The following is a 13568-nucleotide window of genomic DNA, read 5'->3' as shown; positions in this document are numbered from 1 at the left end:
GGACACCTACATTATAAACCACTAATATAAACATTTTGTTATCAATGTCAGCTTTTATCTCCCTGAAAATAGTCATCATCTTGAGTCAGAATGCTGTTACATTGCATGTTTTTAAAGTCCTGGATCGAATAGAAATACCATTTTAACATATTTCGTATTTTAACCTGCCTGGGCTCAAAATATGCTCATTTTTAGTAAAGAAAACTATAAATAATCTTCTGACTCTTTTACAAGGTTTTAAATCAACCACATGCAGAAAGCTGATAAGTAAGGGGAAGAGAATAAATTGCAATCCTATTATGTTCTTTTTTTTTTTTTTTTTTTAGTACACATTTTCTGGTAGATTGTTTATGATGCATTATCTCCTGTTTCCAAACTGTCAAAATGGTGAGTAGAGATACACAGTATAACCCACTGACTTTAATAAAAGTAGCTGGGCAATTTTTGAGGTGCTAGTTGTCTGGCTACACAGACAATAGGATTAGCCAAAGTGGCTCCTGATATGACAAATGAAGGAGATGAATCTCTTGTTCTAATTCTGCTTATGTCAAGTGAGTTTACATGCAGAAAATAGTTAAAATCATGATATGATTAAATTTACATTAAATGTACACGATTGTATTTCTAAAAATCACATGGATTTTCATAGACTTTGTGACTCAAAACAATAGAGAAAAGATTACTATTTCTTATTCATTTGGGGAATATAAATAATAGTGAAAGGGAATATAAGGGAAGGGGGAAGAAATGTGTGGGAAATATCAGAAAGGGAGACAGAACGTAAAGACTGCTAACTCTGGGAAACGAACTAGGAGTGGTGGAAGGGGAGGAGGGCGGGGGGTGGGAGTGAATGGGTGACGGGCACTGGGGGTTATTCTGTATGTTAGTAAATTGAACACCAATAAAAAATAAATTAAAAAAAAAAAGAACTCACCAGAAATTATTTTTTAGGTAAAAAATAATCTAACAGGAAGAAATTTCTTCAAATTTTAATGATAAAATTTCATAATACAAAGATAAACATTAAATATAAGTACTACTAAAAGCAACTATAAATCAATCATTTAGTTCAATTAAAATTGAGAACTTTTATACCATGTGGTATATAGTTATTTGTAGCATGTGATACATGAATGGAATGTGATACCATGGAATGTATATGAACTCTGGATTCAGAGTTTCATATCCACACTTCCAGCACTATACTAGATGTGCAGAACTGGGAAAGTTACTTATCCTTTCTGAATTTAATCTCTTCACTTGGAAGTGGTAATAACATCATTTACACTACAGAGTTATGGAAATTACACAAAATTAAATTGGATGAGTCTAAGTCATCTTGCTCTTAGCGGTAGCAGTTGCTCAATATATTTGCCTTTTCCTCTCAGTGCCTTATGTACCATGGTACTTTTTCACTCCTTTTCAAATCTCACATGTATATCTTATTTCATTTTAGCAATCTATCAACTCTATTTTATTAAACTATTATTTCTATTGGGGGAAATGAAATTTTTAAAAGTTAACTCATTTACTCAATATCCTACTCTGGACATGGATTTGGTTCCAGGATACAGCAATTTTTAAAAAATGGAATAAATTATATGCTTATAATTTAGCAGAGAAACTAGCATAAAACAAATAATTAGAAAAACATTTAATTAATTTTATAATCTATGTGGTAGATATGAATCCAGTTCCTAAGAGAAAGAAAGTAGTATTTAATAGTGTAGCAGTTTACTTGCTTATTTTACAGAGCCTGACTCTAAAGACAGGTGATCCAGGGCCATGCAGTAACTCTACAGTGGAATTATTCCCTCATGTTCCCCCCATATATTCCATCATTCATAGCATGAGGCCCATCTTCAAAATTCTATGATATTTCAAAATGGCTGCTGCAGCGCCAGCCACAGAATCTATACTCCAGACTGGGAAGGAAAAGGCAAATTACAAAAGGCAAATGTTCTCTCCCTAAGTTGGCTAAAGGGAGAGAAAAGAGAAAAACCCTGAGACCCTATTAATCACTTAAACAAACAGAATCTCACAAATTTTAAATTAATGATGCAAAAGAAATGTCATCTTAAGTCCAGTAATACCATCATGTAAAACATATCACTCGGTTCACAAATATAATTTATACTATATAAAAAAAAATGTTCCATCTCATACTGTTTCAGATAAGTGATCTAGTGCGTTAGTTTCTACTGGTGGTGCAAAAAACTATACAAACTAAAGTGGCCTAAAACAACATAAACTAGTATTTCACAGTTCTGGAGATTAGAACCTTAAAATGAGACATCAGCTATGTTTTAATTCTCAAAGCCCTCAGGGGAGAATTCATGATTTTGCCTTTTCTAGCTTCTAGATATTGTCCGCATTCCTTGGCTCATGGCCCCATTCTCCAACTTCAAAGCCAGCGGTGTAGCATACTCCAGTCTTCCTGTGTCGGTGACCTCTGTTTCTGTCTTCACATTTCCTTCTCTGATGCTTCGGACTCTCTCTTTCATCCTTTGGGGATCTTTCTGATTGTATTAGGCTCACTGGGATAATCCAGGATAATCTCTCCATCTCAAGGTCCTTACTTTATTACATCTGCCAAGTTTATTTTCCTATCCATGTAAAATAGCATATTCATGGTTCCCAGGAATTAGGACATAAAAATCTGGAGAGTGGAGAGGGGCACTAATATCCTATTCACCACAAAAAGCTAATTATACATGTGAATTTAATTCAACATATGAAGTGTCTATTAAAAAGTCTACATATCCAGAGGTGCCAGAGTGGCTCTGTTGGTTAAGTGTCAAACTATTTTTTTTGTATATATTTTTTATTGGAGTTTGATATGCCAATATATAGCATATCACCCAGTGCTCACCCCGTCAAGTGCTCCCCTCGGTGCCCATCACCCAGTCACCCCAACCCCCTGCCAACCTCCCTTTCCACCACCGCTTGTTCATTTCCCAGTTAGGAGTCTCTCATGTTCTGTTGCCCTTTCTGATATTTTCCACTCATTCTCTCTCCTTTCCCCTTTATTCCCTTTCACTATTTTTTTCTTTTCACTATTTTTTTATATTCCCCAAATAAATGAGACCATATAATGTTTGTCCTTCTCCGATTGACTTACTTCACTCAGCATTATACCCTCCAGTTTCATCCACATTAAAGCGATGGTGGGTATTCGTCATTTCTTAATTTTTTTAAAAAAAATTTATTTATGATAGTCACAGAGAGAGAGAGAGAGGCAGAGACATAGGCAGAGGGAGAAGCAGGCTCCATGCACTGGGAGCCCGATGTGGGATTCGATCCCCGGTCTCCAGGATCGCCCTGGGCCAAAGGCAGGCGCCAAACTGCTGCGCCACCCAGGGATCCCTGTATTCGTTGTTTCTAATGGCTGAGTAATATTCCATTGTATACACAGACCACATCTTCTTTATCCACTCATCTTTCGATGGACACTGAGGCTCCTTCCACAGTTTGGCTATTGTGGAAATTGCTTGATTTTGACTCAGGCCATGATCTCTGGGGCTGAGCCCTGTGGTGGGCTCTGTACTGGGTGTGGAACCTGCTTAAGATTCTCTCTCTCCCTTTCCCTTTGCCTCCCCCTGCTCCCCAAATAAATAAATAATAAAAATAATAAATAAGTGGGCGCCTGAGTGGCTCAGTGGTTGAGTGTGCCTTCAGATCAGGTTTTGATCACTGGGTCCTGGGATCAAGTCCCACATTGGGCTCCCCACAGGGAGCCTTCTTCTCCTTCTGCCTATGTCTCTGCCCCTCTGTTTCTCTCGTGAATAAATAAATTAAAAAAATAAAAATATTAAAAAATAAAAAAATTAAAAATTAGAATAATGAGTAAATAAAACGTCTACATATCCAAATTAGCCACAACAATCACAGGAGCTCTCCATTCAACAAACTGAATTGTTGCCTTAGATTTTCTCATTCCTTGCTTCACTGAGTCTTAAAACATCCTCTTTGAAGAATTCATTTATTAATTATTTATTTTAGGAATTTTAGGATTAAAAATTTCAAATTCCCATGGTTTTTCAATAAGGCACATATTTTTATTATTTTGATAGAAAAATTATTGAATGTCCTATAAATTAATATATAGGTATTACCTCAACTAAGAAAGAAATGCCTATGTATGCTAGAAGGGCTTCTCTAAAGAACCTACTCCAGTAAAAAGTTTATATATTACACTTCACAAACTCATATTATAGAGTACAGCAAAGCCTATTGGACCATAAATTTAGCTCCATCATCACCTTTTTCAATCCTAAAAGGCTGTAAAATGTTAAACTATAAAGTTATTTGAGAAACGATCTAATCCTGCCCTAACCTCATGATATTCTTCATCTGACTCCTCACAAATAGAATCCATTTAGTTATAGACACTAACATGTACAATGAGTTGCACAACTCACGGCACAGGTTAATCTTATTACTTATTGGTGAATATCCACTGAAAAGCTATTTTTGGAAAGTCTAAATAAAATATTATATATACAAATAATTTTTAAAAGTTCAATCTTTCATGGTGACCTGTCTTAAAGTTGTGAGTCCTGCACTTAAAATATATTTGAGACATTACAACGTATGATTTGAAAGCTTAACAGTGTTATAAATAAATGCAAACTGCTTTGAAGTTTCCAGAATGCATATGTAAATAATTATACTAAAATGCTGTGTAGTTTTTTCAGCAATATTTTGTCTATGTGCCTAATCATCTAAGGAATAATTGCTGAAAAAATAAAATGATATTTAATAATAAAGGTTATTATTTTATATTTTTAAATTCATTATTTTCCACTTAATATATTTCATCTTTTTTTAACCCTAAGGGAAACTTCATATTTATCTCTTCTTAAGAAAAATAAATTTAAAATGATAAAAATATATTTAACTCAGAGTTTAGATGGAATGAGGGGAAAAGAAAGAAATATAAAGAAAAATTTTCTGCCAAAAGAAAAGTACGTAGACAACATATGGGCAAAATGGTGAAAGGCACCATAAATTAGAAAATTAAGAATACTTCTTGCAAAGTAGTATATAAGGATATATACTGAACTTATTTCTCTAAATATGTAACTTATTTTAATAATATACTACCCTGAACATTATAAGAGAAAATAGAAATAAATTATATGTTGTGTGTTCAATTATTTCCTTCTTTATTCATTCATTCAATGAACATTTATTTTATAGAAAGGTTAACTAGATGCCAAGCACTGCTCTAGTTGCTGAATGAAACAAAAAAGTTTATGACTCAGTTGGTGAAATAGAAAATAAATAAACAAAATAATCAAAAGATAATTACAAATTTGGATATGTTCACTGAAAATGAACAAGTCTAGAAAGTCAGGGAAAGAATCACATAATATAAAGTTGTAGAATTTAGGTTGGAACCAGACTATGCATAATCACCTAGACTACATAAGACTTAAACACTGCAAAATAGTATTATTATACTTGAAGAAATGAAAGAAAATAGAAAGTAAATAGAAATAGAAAGTAAATAGAAAACATATATGGAGCCTAGCGAAGGAGAGTCCCAAAGATTAAAATGTGGCATTCTTTACCTAGTAGCTCCAGTAGGGAAGGAATTTTGCAGTTAGTACTGAAGTCTCTGTGGAAGGGAATGGCTCTTTCAAAATATTAGCTCCATGTTTGTTTTTCTCTCACTCTCATACCCTCAGAATAATTTGGAAATGAAATGAGTTCAAAATAAATACATGTAAGTTAAATAAATCAAATGATAAAAGAACATTTAACTGTGGTCTTAATGAACTCTCCCTCAAAATTTCTAATTTCATGTTGTGTTGATTCCAAGCTCATCAAGCAATCTTCCACATGGGGCTTCACAGTTTTGTTCTATGAGGAAAAAAGTTATCCTTTTTCTGTCAATAAATTTTATCACAGTAAAGAATTACTTATCTTGTTTATAAGCCTTAATGTTTATAATTGGGTTATTATGAATCAACTCTTCTAAAATTAATTAACACTTGCATCTTGGGAAACTACAAAATTTGATACACATTTTACCAGACAAGGTACACCCACTATTCTTGAAGCAAAAAACAGAAAACCCAATGTGCCCTAAATGATCTTATTTTATCAAAAGTTTTAAAATCAAGTTTTGAACGAAAACATTTAGCTGGATATATCCTTATTCCCCTCACTATTGCTAGCAGGCATTTCCACAGTATTCCCAAGCATTTATGAATTCTATACCTGAATTACAACTTTAGGAACACAATATCTCATCTACTGTCTATCCCTGTGGCATTTTGAATATGCAGAATGTGATTTGTTGTAAAGCAGAATGTGATCTGTTCTCTATTACTTCTATAAGGTTCTGATCAAAAATAAATATTTGATAAATCCATGGGCAAAAAACAAATACTCTCTAATTAAGTATATATTCTTGGTGTATAAGAAAAGTCAAGACATATCATTGACTTGAATAAAGAGAATCTAGATGATGATAACTAGCATTTTACAGGGTTTTCAAGTACATCCTCATAAATCATCCTTATAAATCTTCACAGTAACTCCGTACAGTAGACAGGATACATAATATTATGCATATTTACAGATGATGAAACTAATATTCAGATTTAAAAATGGGTGATTTTAGAGTGCAGTAATGCAGGGAACAGAACAGCAAATTGAAAAAGACACAAGTTTTGAATTTGATAGCCCTATGCTGAAAGCACAGCAGATAAACCTAATTAACCATGTGGCTTCATCAACTTTTTTCCTCATTTCTGAATTGGAGGTAATAATACTTTTCCTTGCTTGTGTGATAGGAAGATGAAAGGTAAAGCAAGTACAGACTAGGTACATAAGAATCATTTAGTAAGTGCTCATTGCCTTTATTATTAATGACATTCTGAACATTGTTATTAACTCCGATCTTTGAATTTCATACAAAATGCTCCTTAATTGAGAAATAAAAAGTAAAAACAAAATGACTCCTGTTTTCTTACTTTGGACACACCAGAAAGTAATATGCAACATAATTCTTTCAATATATTTTAACAGCATTAGAGGTATAAATTATATACAATAAACTGCATATTTAATGTCAAATTTTATTCATTTTGATTTATGTATGAAATCATTACTGCAATCAAGAGAATGAAGATAACTATTAAATAAACCCAGTAAACATTAATTCTGAAAACACTACATATAGCCAATATAGTAGTATTTTCCCACAGGGATTATATTACCACTTTTACTTGACTTGTCATTTCTTCAAAACTAAATTAAATTCCATCTGGATTATCTAATATATAAACACACACAAACACACACACACACCCAACTGTTTGATGTTAAAAACATTGTTGTATTATGTTTAATAGGTGACTCTACAAACAGTGACTTGGACAATACAGACACTCAATTCTCAAAAATAAGTGTGGTCATAGGCATTTCAAGACGGATGCACTAACTTCTTCATCATGCTATCATGTGCCCAATATTAGGAAGTACTTCTTTATGTTTTTAAGCCTGTTAAGCTATGTTACAATTTGGCTGCTGTAGTTTTAGGCAATGTAAGAAGTTTGTAAAAAACGGAGTTGGAATCACGTGTGATTCTTGATTATTTATATATTTTTCTTTTCATTAAGAAGGCAAAAAGTGGGGTACCTGGGTGGCTTAGTCAGTTGAAACATCTGTCTTCAGCTTGGGTCATGATCCCAGGGTCCTGGGATTGGGCCCCACATCAGGTTCCCTGCTGAGCAGGGGGCTTGCTTCTCCCTCTCCCTCTGCTGCTCCCCCCTACTTGTCTCTCTCTGGTTCTCTCTCACTCGAATAAATAAAATCTTTTTAAAAAGGCTGAAAACCATCAACATACTCTCCTTTGGGACTAACTGGCTAGAAATGGGTCTTAGAGACAACTCTGATTACAAGGATTATGAGAAATTGCACTCCCAGCAAAAGAGAAAAGGAATGTCATGGTTGGATTAGGTCAACAACAATGCTGTAATTACATAGGAACAGTGCCATACTTAAAAGATCTTGGATCTCTTAACAATAAAGAAGAAGGAATGGAAACTAGGGACAAACTTGGCGTATCTCCCACAATTATACAAGGTCTCTATATGAAATCTAGGATTCATGAGATTAAGACATATGAATATTCAAAATGAGGCTTGACTTTTTCTAATATAAGTGTTGAATCATAAGTGTTAACTACTACTGAGTATGAGAAAATATGACACATAAGAAAGTACTTAAGAAAAAAAGGATTTTAAAACATAAAAGAAAACTATTAGCAGATAATATAATTAAAATTTAAAAGGAAATAGATGAAATAGACGAGGAAAGTGTTAAAGTAACATATATTTTTGAAAAGAAGTAAAACATCATAATACCTCTTCAAAAGTGAATAAAGTAAAACATGCTTTTGTTAATATAGCCTCACAGAGTCATAAATAGAGAAAAGTCCCATTTACATCATTGTTTCTATTCTAGACCAATACAATTTTGAAGATAAAAGATAACAAAACTGGCAACCTTATGTCTATAATTACTAATTGTTTAGTAACTACACTTGTGGTGAGTACAGCATAACACATAGAGGGGTTGAATCACTATGTTACCTGAAACTAATGGAACATTCTGTGTCAACTATACTCAGATAAACTTATTTTTAAATTCTTAAGCAAATTAAATAAGCAAAAATGTAAAAATATGTGTTACTTTCTTTAATTATGTCAAATGCAGTTTTAAAAACTGATACATAGATTATGTCAAAAACAAATCAAAAGCTAAGTAAATGTTAGTAACAGTTATTCATTTAGATTTCCAAAACAGTGTATTCCACGGCAGTTAAAGAATTAACAAACATCAGTCAAATACTTCTCACCAGAAGGCAAGATTACACTTATAGAACATTTTAAGTAAACAACTCCAGCTAGTGCCTGCCACAAAAGAAGTTTTTTTTTTTTTAAAGAGCTAAAGCTGTTCATGACTGAGTGACACTGATTCTGAACGAGGTGGCACATTCATATTTTAATACCTACTCTTTCAACTCTGACAATATCTACTCTTTCAACTCTTATAATACCATTGGAGTACAATCACCAACTCAAGAGTATCATTAAATGGATACAATTAATAATGGCAGCACAATCACTATTAAAATGAAAACCCAAATACAACACGATGTCTGGGAGAAGTTAAGCAGACCCTATTTTGTATTTCTGAAATATCTGACTAATTTGGTATGTGAATAATCTTCAAAAATGGAGAATTAAATCATAATAAGGAACATGATGGGGCACCTACATGGCTCAGTTTTAGCATTCAACTCTTGGTTTTGGCTCACGTCATGATCTCAGGGTTGTGAGATATGTCACATATGGTCTGAGCTTGGCAGGTTGTCTCCTTGGGATTCCCTCTCTCCCTCTCTCCCTCTCTCTTTGTCCCTCCCCTTGTCTAAATTAAGTAAATAAATCTTTGAAGAAAATAAGAAGGAACATGATGGCCAAGTTCATATAATTTCCTATATGGTCTCATTAATGGGATCTATGGAATAAGTAACATGTCCTCATATAGTTGGAAAACTGCATCCCCATATCGATAATCAGGCAATTTAGGTTTGTTGATCTCTCAATAGGATATTTTTCTCATCCAGACCTGAATGTAAAGCTCCTTGTTTATAATCTAGTATGTATTTTATGTGATATACTCTTAAGGACTGAATTGTATCCTCATCTCAGATTCATATGTTGAAGTACTAATCCTCAATATGACAACATGCGGATACAGGGTCTTCAAGAAGTAATTAAGATTAAATGAGGTCATAAAGTTGAGGCCAGTAAGACTATGGCCTTATAAGAAGTAGAGAATTCCTTCTTTTTGCATTCTTGGAGGAAAAATCATAATATGAGGACAAAGTTGCCATCTGCAAGCCAAGAAGAGAGCTCTTAACATAAATTGAATTGGCTGGAAACTTGATCTTTGAATTCCAGTCTTCAGAACTGTGAGGAAATATATTTCTGTTGTTTAAGCCACCCAGTCCATAGTATTTGGTTAAGGCATTTGGAGAATGAGACATGAAGCAAGAACTTTAAATTTAAATACTTTTTTTAACAATGGGAAAAATTTTAAATGACAATATCAGAATAACAGATTTTTAAATAAGGAAAAGCAAAATAATAGTCTACAGAAAAAATATCTAAGTATTAAGTAACACAAAACAGAAAATTTTAGCCTGATACAATGCCTTACCATTTCTTTGAAAACCAGTGACATATATACACTTATGAAAATTAATAAAGGGAAGCCTCAACAAAATAGACTTGGAAGGCAGGAAGGGGGAGTCTTACATGGATTACTAGAAGAATTGTCAATTGCAAACCCCAACAGAAGAATCCTCAATAGGAAGGAATTATCAAGTTAAGTCCCTACAGGAAAATATGTACATTGCATCTCGTAAGAAATCAACTAGCAACTGAGCCCATGAGAAATTGTCATGACTGTCAACTCTTGCTTTTCTCCAATGGATTTTCCTTCAAAACAACACTTCAATTCTCTCCTCGTTCTCCATAAAATAATATTCCTCTCCTTTTTTGTTGGCTTGCCTATAGTTTTTCCAAAAACTGCAATTCTCTATTATACTCCAATGCATTCATTTTTGCTGATAAAGTAATTGAGCATTATATTTTAAGGTTAAAACTATTATAAAACATTTATACCAAAGTTACAAGACTTTTATTGTTAAGCTACAATAAATTTAGTATGTGGTTTTACAAACATCTCCTCATGACTTTCAGAAACACTGCTGATGTTTATATTCACCTCTACAATATACATTAGAATATTTATATTTTTTAAACCTTATTAAACTAGAACTGAGCTAAAAGAATTCTTAAAACCTACATAACTATGTCTATGGATGAGGAGTGTAATCAATACAGTAGGGCTGAAAAAATGTACCTGCAATGTTCTGGTTACAAGAGAAGAGAGTAGTGGATGAAAGTTTTGACTAAAAATGTCCATTAGAAAAGATATATCCCTGGTTCATTAGGCCCTCTCATTTGTGAATGAATAATTTGAAAACTATAGATTGTTGACATTTCCATTGCTGTATGAAGGCCTGCATAAGCTCTGGATTGAGGAAGTAGAGGGAACAAAATAAATTCCCCTAAAAGGAATTAAAACAGTATATCCACCAGCTCAAAGAATAGATCTGTGATTTTTCATTGTCACGATGGATCCAATTTACCATTTTGGAAGCTAATATCAACTGAGCAAGTGGGGGCCTCAATTAAGAGAACTACAAAATGAAAGAGATAAAGTGGTTCTTATTCAAAACAGAACAAGCTTGCAAAAGCAAAGTGAGCAGAAATATGGAACAAACTAATGTTAACATGAAATCACTCTACATAAAATTAAATCCACCAAAAAAATTAATCAATTAATTAAAACCACCAAAGAATAGACAATTTTTTGAAGAAAAATGGCAGTTAATGACAAAGATACATAATTTCATCAGTGTTAGGGTCACCTGAGATTTATACAATTGGCTAAGTTTTATTCAAGGTGGAGAAATAAAGTAGATATTTCATGTTTATAAGAACTTGGATTATTACTACCTACAATATGTAACTAGAGAAAGTTTTGTGAGAAATTCTGCATGAAGAAAAATGATCTTCTGTGAAAGAAACAGGTTACAAAAAAACTCAAAATATACTATGTAAACATATTAACAAAATATTTAGTATACTAACGAATAGTTTCCCTTGGGAAGGGTACTCAATGAAAAGGCGGGAAAAGACAGGGTCATTGGAGACCTAGGAGTAATGTACCTTGTTCTCAGTATTAGTTGCATCAATCTGTGGTAGATTGGTCAATTTATATGAAATATTCTGTTTCTATATTACACATCAATATTAAGTGTTAACACAACTGACCATTTCTTTGTGTTTAAATGAGACAAATATAAAATCCTCAACAAAAAAATAACATGGTGTGGGGATGCCTGGGTGACTCAATCAGTTGAATGTCCAACTCTTAATTTCAGCTCAGGTCATGAACTCAAGGTCCTGAGACTGAGCCCTGTGTCTGGTTCCGTGCTGACTGGGAAGTCAGCTTGAGGATTCTCTCTCTCCCTTCAGCTCCCTCTGCGCCTACCCCCTGCACGTGCACTCTCATTCTCTCAGTATCTCTCTCTCTCTCGAATAAATAAATAAGTCTTTTTAAAAAATAGAATGGTATGTTTTGGGGGGTGAATGTGCATGTGTACAATGGTAAGTTCATCTGTGACCCACAAAGTCACATCAGATAGAGGGTAAAAATGCCAAAGAAATTTAGACTCTAAAAAGCATTTTACATAAATATATATGAAAGTATTTAAAATTCACCACTAAAATATTAAAATTTAAATAAAGAAATCAGTATGTGGAAAAGGAGGAGGAAATGTAGAAACTTTAAGCCAAAGCTTCTGGAGAGAAGGAAAACAATAATAGAAGTTTTTTAAAACCGTAACTAGAAGGTAAGATTTTAGAAATATATTAATCACAAAAGAGATTCATTCATGATAAGACAACTGTTATTGGCTGCATGCTGTTTACAAATCATACATAAAATTAAGTTATAGTTTTCTTTAATAAAATTGTATGTATGTGCATTATCATGCAAAACTACTATAGTATTGCTTGTTTAATAGTATGTAATATTGTTAGTATTATAATACAATTACAATACAATTTGTTTATTGTCATGCTAAGCTAGAAAGCTAAAATTACTATTTCTATCTCCTTGCACGTAGGATCCCACATGTGATACAGGTTTTGCCAAATCACAACACTTACATGAAACTTTATTTTATTTTATTTATTTATTTTTTATTTTTTTTATCTACGATAGTCACAGAGAGAGAGAGAGAGGCAGAGACACAGGCAGAGGGAGAAGCAGGCTCCATGCACCGGGAGCCTGATGTGGGATTCGATCCCGGGTCTCCAGGATCGCGCCCTGGGCCAAAGGCAGGTGCCAAACCACTGCGCCACCCAGGCATCCCGAAACTTAATTTTAAAATGAGTTTCATGGGGCAGCCCAGGTGGCTCAGCGGTTTAGCGCTGACTTCAGTCCAGGGCGTGATCCTGGAGACCCGGGATTGAGTCCCACATCAGGCTTCCTGCATGGAGCCTGCTTCTCCCTCTGCCTCTCTCTCTCTCTGTATCTCTCTCTCTCTCTAATAAATAAATAAAATCTTTAAAAAATTTTTTTAAAAATAAAATAAAATGAGTTTCATGGAAACTCTTGTAGGGTCCAAAACATCAATAATGATACCAAATATCATGGTAGCAAGGAATTTTTGAGAAACCCAGCAGTTGAGGAGACCATTTCCTGAAACCATCATTTTTAATTATTCTAGGACATCCATGTCCTTAAGGAATCATTTTGAAAATGGTTTCTGAAAGGTCAGTCTAATTTTTTCTCTTTCTTTTGATGGGGCTTGGGGCAGGCTACCCCAGAATATGCTAACGTGTATATTGATTATTTCGAATTAAAGTTACTTGAGAAGCAGCTGGTTCAAGCAGGACACTCTGACC

The sequence above is a fragment of the Canis lupus genome, chromosome 22 (assembly GCF_011100685.1).
Source record: "Canis lupus familiaris isolate Mischka breed German Shepherd chromosome 22, alternate assembly UU_Cfam_GSD_1.0, whole genome shotgun sequence".
In the NCBI taxonomy this organism is placed as follows: domain Eukaryota; kingdom Metazoa; phylum Chordata; class Mammalia; order Carnivora; family Canidae; genus Canis; species Canis lupus.
The sequence above is the reverse complement of the archived record's forward strand: the minus strand, read 5'-3'. Positions refer to the sequence as shown.